Genomic DNA, 9,601 nt, shown 5'->3' on the forward strand with positions numbered 1-9,601 from the left:
TATTGTTTTCTCTTTCTTTGATATTTTGTTTCTCTATGTTACTTTAATGAAAGATAGATTGGGTGGGTCTGTTCATCTTCATCTCTCTCCCGAAGAATGAAGATCAATTGCCATTGTCTGTGGGGCCAAGTAAAATCCCTTTTTTTTGGGTCGAAGGAATGGAGATTCCATTAGCATAACAAGTTAATTTCTATAAACAAACTCAAAAAATATAAATAAACTCCACACTATTTAATTTCTATAAATAAACTCAAAAAAAATCCAAAAAATAACAGTTGGCTCTATTTAATTTAATTTTTATTATTTAAATTACTTTGATGTCCTTTTGAGTATTTTAGGTTTTTTTATGAGCTTTTGGGGTTGAGCTTGTTTTAAAAAATATATGGCAGTTTTGTAATTTATAAGAAGTTAAAAGCCCCTTTGTTATGTTGTAAATGGGCTTTGGGTGTGTTTTTAAAGTCCATTTCATATAGGATATTTTTATAATTTGGGCCCTTATATTGGGTATAATAATGAATCTCTCTAAAACAAAAGCACAGCCAAACAAAATAAAAGTCTAACCATAATACACATAATTTAGGCCCAACGCAACAAAAAACCCTAAGACACACAAACCCTAAAGTCAGACCCCAAGAACTAAGCAGCCGCCGCTGCCACTTGATTTGTCGTCGCTGCCAGTAGAGGAAGGTCCATGAGAACCGACAAAGGAGATTTGAAGAACGTGAATTCGGAGAAGCAAGCCACCACCGTGCATCAAGCTTAAGCGTGGCTAGTAGACCTTCACACGCATTTCCCATTTATGGCTACTTTCTCAACTTCTCTAACAGAATTAATAATAAAAATTAATTCAGATACCATGAATCAATTCATTTGTGTTTTTTTTTATTACTTTTGTGTATAATTCTTGAGTATAAACATCACAAGAACAGTAAATACGTATACAAGTATTTAAAAATGGAGGAAGTATTTATAAAATGTACAACATCATGTCATATACAAGTATCAATACAATTTCCAGAAGCTCAAAATAACACAAAATTAAACATTAAAAAAATCAGCGATTTACTAAAGTACGCCAAGGAAATCAGATAATCTCTATCCAAAACCTGTCACAACACATTTTTGTACATCATTAAAGACAACTGTTTGTTTTCGTACAATTTACACAGCAGCCAAACGGAGCGCACAGAAAACTTGAATGAATAAAGCCCAACATTATTGAGGGACGTTCCGTTTTCTGCTTTTCAGGTTTTTATTTCTAATTTTGTTTTACGGATAAAATTGGAATTTAGAATTGGGAAAAAATATTATTTGAAGAGATGACTGGTTTAGCTAAAAGAAAAATCCTGATCCTCTGAACAAAAAAAAAAGATAAAATCCTAACCCTAGTCCTATACACTTTTGAGTGTGAGCCAAGTAAAATCCTATATGGAGTTTCCCAAAACCCTACACCCACTCTATATATATACATGGTCTCATATATTGTTCTGAAAATCAATAAACGTGATCTTCATAAACCCAAAATTCTACCAAGTCTTTTACTCTATTGTGAAAACTGCTAATCTTTTTCTACCATATAGTGATATTCTTCGCTGATCTTTCACACCCGGACTTCCGAGACTTGTTCTGCATCCGAGTTGGAGGATATCGAAGATCTCTGTTCGCAACAATGAAACGCAGAATTATTGAGTGGGATCAAGGATGGAACTCTATCCAGGAGGGGATTATGAATCTAAAGAGGATAATTGCAGAAGGGTTACCAGAGAATCAAGTCAATGCCCCAGTGTATGTTAATATTTACACCATTATCTATAACATGTGCGTTCAAAAACCTCCCCATGATTATGCTCAGCAGTTTTATGACAAATATCAGAAAAGGAACACATTACTTCAACGGTGTTGCCCTCTTTGAAAGCGAAGCATGACGAGTTTCTGTTGCAGGAGTTTGTTAAAAGTTGGGCAGATCATAAGGTTATGCTTCGGTGGATGTCCCGAGCCTTTTCATATCTTGATCGCTACTTCCTCACTCAGCGATCACTTCTGGGCTAAATGAAGTTGCACTTAAATGCTACCGTGATTTGGTTTACCGGGAGGTAAATGCTGACGTGAGAGTAGCTGCACTTCGTCTTATTAATAAAGAACGCAAAGGAGGAGAAATTGACAGAGCACTATTGAAAAATGTGATAGATATATTTGTAAAGAAACTGGTATTTCATATATTTGTACAATATACAATTCTGAATGTACAGCAACATATATAGGAGATGAACCTGCAATTCTCCTTGTATCTAGATCCTACAAATCAGTGGTTAACCAGAATAGGAATGCTAAATTGTAGCTGTCAATCTTTTATACCAGAAAAGAAATATTCACGTTGACTTCTTATTTAAATACGTCCCTTCAAGTTGGAGAGTGTATGTTGTATACTCCCAACTTGCCTAATAGTGAGCCAAAAGGAACCTTGCCCAAGGGTTTAGTAAATATATCAGCAATCTGCATCTTTGTTGGCGTGTAGGCAGTAGACACCAAGCCTGATTGAATGTTTTGTCTTACCAAGTGACAATCAAGATCAATATGCTTCGTTTGCTCGTGAAATACTGGATTCTTTGCAATATAAAGAGCTGATTGACACTACAAGGAAAATCCCTTTTAGCGACGAAACAAGATGGTCGCTATAACACCAAATTTCGTCGCCAAAGATAAATAGCGACGAATATTTTTGGTCGCCAAGGTCGTCGTTCAAAGCTCTCGTGGCTAAAAGTACCGTGCGACGAAACAAAATTTCGTCGCTAAAATATTTTAGCGACCAAACTTGTCGTCGCTAAACAGCTCCCGGTTGGTCGCCTATAGAGAAGGAGTTGCCACCAAAATACCAAAAATTCCCACGAACATGGAATTATTTGGCGACGAAATAAATGTTTGGTCGCCTAAACATTTCAGCGACGAATTTTTGGTCGTGAAAGATGTACTTTATTTGTCGCATATGTTAGTTGGTTTGGTTATTTTCAGAATGGGCGACGAAATAGATTAGTCGCCAAAACTATAGATATTGGTATTGTCAATTGAGAGATGAAAACTAATTTGTCGCAAAAAAGTGTATTATTTTTTTTAAAAAATAATTATTTATATTTTAAGCTTTGTAACAGAATATTATTTACTCCACAAAGTTTTTGAAAAACAGTAAATAGATGAAATTAATAGAAATAGCATAATTACTATTCAAAAGATACTAGCTGTTTAAGCACATGTCAATGTATGCTAGGTACAAAAACCAACAAGTGGCTAGATACAAAAGCCCCTAGAACCCCCAAGGTAGGCTAGATACAAAAACCATCAAGTATGTAGATGTACACACAACTTAATGACTATTTCCAATATCATCAAGATCCTCATAAACATTACGTGAACCACCATTATTACCTTGATCATCATCACAAGGAGAATCACCAACATGCTGGGACAGAACACCTAAATGTGAGGGTAAAGGACCATCATGGGTTCGCATCCACTCAATGACATCCAAAAGTTTACCCACTATGCCCTGAAGCTCACTTACTGTGCCTTTCAACTCACCAACTGTGCCTTCAAGTTCCTCAACCTTTTGCTCTGTAGCAAAAGAGGAGGCAACTCCACCACTATGCGAACTCTCCATTCGAAGACTAGAACCCAAGCCTCGAATCCTCTTGCCCTTTGCAACCCCAAGTTCTACAATCATGATCTCTAATTGTTGTGGGATAGGGAGTGTGACTTGATCTAGTGGAGTTCCTGAACTCTCTGCCACTTGTTGCTTGGCCTTCTCATACTCTTCATTCATCTTCTTCTACAAAAAGAAGCAAAATAAAGATAAGTAAATATATATAAATGCATAAAAAGAATGAAGTAAATGGGACGCCAGTACGACCAATTTTGTTCATAAACTAGCAATGCCAATTATCCTAATCAAACAGTCACAAAGGAAAAAAAAAAAAAAAACTTGAAGCAAATAATGAAAGGAAAAGGCACATAAAAATGGAATAGATCTCTTTGGATATGCAAATTGCAGAAAGTTTGAAAATACTCACAGATCTTATAAAGATCTTTTTCTGCATCTCCTGAAAAGCAACAACAATACAAACAAGAAACTTCCAAAAACAGGGATTATAAATATTTGCCGAGCAACATGGCCCCCTTATAATTGGGCCTAAATTTTAACTTCTAAGAGCACAACGGGTTATTAGAACTGAATTTATTTAATAGGTGTTTGGAAATTGGGCCTTCAAAGAGGAAGAGAATTACAACTGCAGCAGCTCTGTTTCAAAACAATCTTAGCATGCACTTTTGGTCATCAATATATAAGATCATGGAAAATTTAGAAAACTCAGACACATATTTTCATTGTGTTTCTAATTAATTAGTTCTATTTGCAATGGATAAAGCCTTTATATGATGCTAAAACCAAAGTACACAATTAGCATCTAAAATAATGGGTCATCAAAAACTTGCATGACCAGTCAGTTGATTTTTTGGATTGCAGATTATGCAAGTCAATAGTTAATTGTCAGTAGGTTTATGTATTCCTTACCCCTTTAATTTCAGCAGCCTCATTGATCCACATGCTCTTACCCTTAAGAATATGCATGTTGTTCCAATTGCTAATGTATGTAGGATTTTCACCCTTCTACATTTTCCCAACAAAAAGAAAATGAGAAATACTTGAAATTATTGCAATATAATAAATAAAGAAAGATTTAAAGTGACCAGAAATTATAAACCTCTCTAGCAGCTTCCATATGTTTTAGGAAAGGACGTGACCCCCTGTATGATCAAACTCTTTCTTTTTTCTGTTCTAGGCATTGGTCTTGCAGCGTTTCTGTTTTGATTAAATACATGAATTGTTATTTCTTTTTTTCTATTTGATACTTAGAATAAGTTCCCAACCAAAAAATGAAAATTGCAGCTGTTATGATACATTAGATACCTGATATTGCTCATTTGTGTGCAACGTATCGACCAAATAATGCCACTCTTCTAGAGTCCTTCGAGTACCAAAGATCTTTTCAGGGGTAGGTGTTTCTCGTGCAAGATCAGGGGCAGAAGCATATTGCTTATAGTGTCTGTGGAGCTTTGCTTTCCATGGTCAGTAATAAATTTCCATATATCCGGATCTGTTAAGTCCACATCAAACATAAACTAATATCAATTAACCATAAACAAAACAAGTATTAGTAATTTTAATAGAAACATTGAAGGACAAATTTTTCAGTTCCCACTAGAATACAATGAAGAATTGAAATAAAAAGAGGGCTAAATGAACAAAATTAAATTATAATCAAAGAAGAATATAAGATTACCTGCAATCCCAATGCCATATATTTCTCACCTTGACTATAATGAGTGGAAAGTTATAAGGGGTAAGTTATAAGGGGTTCACTTTATAGCCATCAGATCAATCCAAGGGCTGGGGAGAATTGAGATAAAGTTTCACAATTGGGTAGGTGGGGAACCCAAACCCGAATTGAATATCCAGCATCCAAAAAGAAGAAGAAGAGGGCGTCCGAAAAAGAAGCAGAAGAGGCAAGTTCGAAGTTTGAACAAAATTAACCCAAGATACCAATGAAGGCAACGGCTAACGACAGTTGAAGGCAACGATTCGCCACTCCGTTCTCCAGACCCTGAAAAAGTAGTTATTTTGAGTAGAAGGGGCAAAGGTGTGGATTCCAAATCAGTGAAGGGGCGAAGCAGTGGAAGGGGAAGGAGAGAAGCTGTAGTCGTTGGAAGTGGTAGGTTCCATTTGTGGAGCAAAGAAACAGAAACACCCCACACAGACGCCTTGCAATAACCAGCATTTGGTGAGTAATTTATGGAATTTGAGTTTAGGGTTAGAGTAATGGTTTTTCCCAATTTGTACCATAAATTTTGTTAGATTTGGCATCTCTTCGTTGTGCTTCAGTTGCATGTTAATTTTTGCTTGGGTATATGTTAAAAAAAGAATGAAAATCAAGTCAATAACAAGTGAATAACATGTCAATAATGATCTGAATAAGATAATGGTGTTGAATTGGAGGAGGCCCTCAAAACCTTCCACATTTGAAGCAGTGCATAGTGCAGATTATCTCTCTGGCGCTAGAATATATATATATTTTTCAAATAAATATGATTTCCTTTGTTACTAAATTTGCCTGAGAAACATGAGAAAGATAATAATAAACTCATGAATAGAAGTGCAAAGCATTTGATGAGTAATTTATGGAATTTGAGTTTAGGGTTAGAGTAATGGTTTTCCCCAATTTGTACCATCAATGTTGTTGGATTTGGCATCTCTTCTTTGTGCTTGAATTGCATGTTAATTGTTGCTTGGGTATATGTTAAAAAACGAATGAAAATAAAGTCAATCACATGTCAATAACATGTCAATAACATGTCAGTAATGATATGAATAAGATAATGGTGTTGAATTGGAGGAGGCCCTCAAAAACTTCCACATTTGAAGCAGTGCAGAGTGCAGAGTACCTCTCTGGCGCTAGAATTTATATATTTTTTGAAATAAATATTATTTCATTTGTTACTAAATTTGCCTATGATAAATGAGAACAGATAATAATAAACTCATGAATAAAAGTGCAAAGCATTTGAAATAAAGGTTGATCTATGACGATTGTGGCTGACTAGAAAGAAAGATGAAATCTGACAATTGCTTAGCAAGCAGATAGCAGAGTAGATGCTTTGCTTTGCCACTATATTTCTTATTTATTTAGTTTGTGTTGTGTATGAAATGACAATAATTGTCATGTGTGTGAAGTGCAGAACTTGCCTAGATTGCACTCACAGAGTAGCATAAGCATTGCATTAACATGTATTTGCACAAAATGTGTCACATTGCTTTGCTAATCCCTATGCTCATGTACTTTGTAAAATTTGTAATGTGCCTGGTTGACTAGTTGTGATTGTGCAAATACATGGTAGTATATGTGTTCACGTTATTTCACATTGTATTTGAGGAAATGGGATCCAACGTGGAGCTGGTATGGCCAGAGGCAGAGGCATATTCGTCACGGGTGAACAACTGCTCACATGCAAATTCATCTCTAGCTGCACTTCGAGCGAAGTTGAGTGCTGAACAATTAGAACAATTCAAGACATCATGCTTTGGCCATCTTCTGAATATAGATAAGATTCAGTTTAGCGGCAGATTGTGCATGGGGTTGTGTTGCGTAGAGTAGCGGGGCAGGGTGTGAAAGACTTGGATGGACTGAGTTTCTTATTAGGGTGTGACGTTGCTCAGTTCACTCGTCAGGATTTCTGTTTGATCACAGGGCTTCGTTTTGGGGAAGTGCCTGAAGTTTCCAGGGGAGAGAGTGATGAAATTAGACTTCAGAAAAGATATTTTATAGACGAAGGAATTACATGCAATGCTTTAGAAGAAGCATTTCTGAGGAGCACAGAGGAAGATGACATCTACAAGCTAGCTCTTGTTTACTTTGCTGAGTTAGTGGTTTTGGGAAGGGACAAACATTTGAACATCAATCTAAATTACCTGACCCTTGTAGAGGACTTGGATGCGTTCAACAGGTATCCGTGGGGTTCGGTGTCCTTTGAAAAAACCCAAGACAGTCTATTTTCTGCACCAACAAAGTATGTGAAAAGCTTTGAAAATGAAGAGGGAAGAGGGAAGGGGAAAAGTAAGGTAACGGGAACAAGCCGAGAAATGAGAAGGGCAAGAAGGATAAGCATGGTGAAGCGCAAAGGAGTGGCTGGAGTTTTAAAGGTTTCACGTATGCTTTCCAGGTACATGGTAATAATGTTCATGTCAGTTATGTTTTGTTTATCTTTAAAACATAAATAATGACTTTTGTCCTTTGAATTGTGTAGATTTGGGTATATGAATTAATTCCTAGAATGGCGGACCAGAATTACTGCAAGGTTGTTGATCCGACCGCTGTCCCGCGTATTTTGCGATGGAGAACTACTACGCCTGTTCCAGAGATGAGAAAGTTGAACAATTATTTTTTCCAGAGCAAAGAGGTTTGGTTTGCAGCCCTTGGAACTATTGATAAGATTGAATGAAATTATGAAGTAGAATGATTTAATATGACTCTTGTCTGTATTCTGAAACAGTCAGTTCAGTTGCGGGCGCTATGTCCGAGTGAAGAGGAAATGAGACAACCATATTGGAGTTGGCCACAGGATCGCCCTGCTGTTGTCTCGGCAGAGTCAATTCCTTCTTCATGTGGTGATCTTGATGAGTTGAACAAGGTGGTAAGCTTGTTGAGGTCCGAGTTGTTTCAAGTAAAGCGGGAAAAAGACATCCTTCACTTAAAGGTCATACGGATGGAAAAACTGTTGGACCAATGTTTAGGTCCTCAGTTTGAGCAGGAAGTAAGGAGGGACCTAGCTTTACTGAAACAGAGGATGAATCGTTGTGTCGTCTCACATCTATTTAAGGGATATGGGGAAATGGATGACATTCAATGGGATGAAGGGCCAAGTAACAGAAATGAGGGAGAGGAAAAGGAAGATGAAGGGATTGAAGGGGGTGAAGGGCCAAGTAATAGAAATGAGGGAGAGGAAAAGGAAGAGGAGGGGATTGAAGGGGGTGAAGGGCCAAGTAATAGAAATGAGGGAGAGGAAAAGGAAGAGGAGGGGATTGAAGGGGGTGAAGTGCAAGGAAAACCAAGTGAGGTAGAGGAAGGGCAAAGGAAAACAAGTGAAGGAGAGCAAGTGCAAGTAAAAAGTAGCAAAGGGAAAAAAGCCCAAAGACAGAGCAGTGAGGGAGAGGAAGTGAAAAGAAAAAGCAGCAAGGGAGGGAAACTGCAAAGGAAAAAAAAGGAGGGCAAGGAAGTGAAAAGACAAAGAAGTGAGGAAAAGGAAGTGCAAAGAAACCAATGTGAGAAAGAAGATAATGAAGTCATGTTGCTTGGGGGTGACATTGGCGAGAGCACGGAGGGGACACAGCTTGAGTTTACTATCGGGGACATTGATTTGGATCAACCTACAGCTGTGCTATCTCAGTTGAACGTGTGGTTGAATGATAAAGGTAAAGCTGTGGCACAAGGGGTCCAATTACGGAAAAGGAAGAGGATCATTCCTATGTGGAAGATCATTGAAGGCAGTGAATTGGTTCCAAAAACTGGGCACAGACAACTGTACTGAAGATGTTAGACCCAATGAAGGCGATTCCGCATGATGATCTGGTGAATTTGCTGAAACTTTGTTGGGAATGGCGCCAGGACCCAAAGTAAGTCCCTTGCAATTATAAGATAGAAGCATGACTGTATATAATTTTTAATATTGGCCATTTTCTAAAACTGTTTTATATTCATAGTTTGGTGATGCAATTTGGAAACGTGGAAGCTGAGATTGAATTCTTGGCTTCCCTCGTGAAAGCTGATGGTTGGCTGAAAGGAGATGTAAGTGTAATTGATTATGCATTTGTTTTAATGTCCATAGATTATGAGATTGACAAGAAAAACATGTTGCAGCAATTGATTTGGGGTTGTATCTCATCCGGAAGCGACAACAACAGTTGGAGGAAGTAGAAATAGCGGACTGGACAACGACCGATGTTTTTTTTATGGTATGTCATCGGCCTTGACCAAGTGCCGTTAATAATTACACATTATCC

This window comes from Prunus dulcis, chromosome 5, assembly GCF_902201215.1.
Source record: "Prunus dulcis chromosome 5, ALMONDv2, whole genome shotgun sequence".
NCBI classification, from domain to species: domain Eukaryota; kingdom Viridiplantae; phylum Streptophyta; class Magnoliopsida; order Rosales; family Rosaceae; genus Prunus; species Prunus dulcis.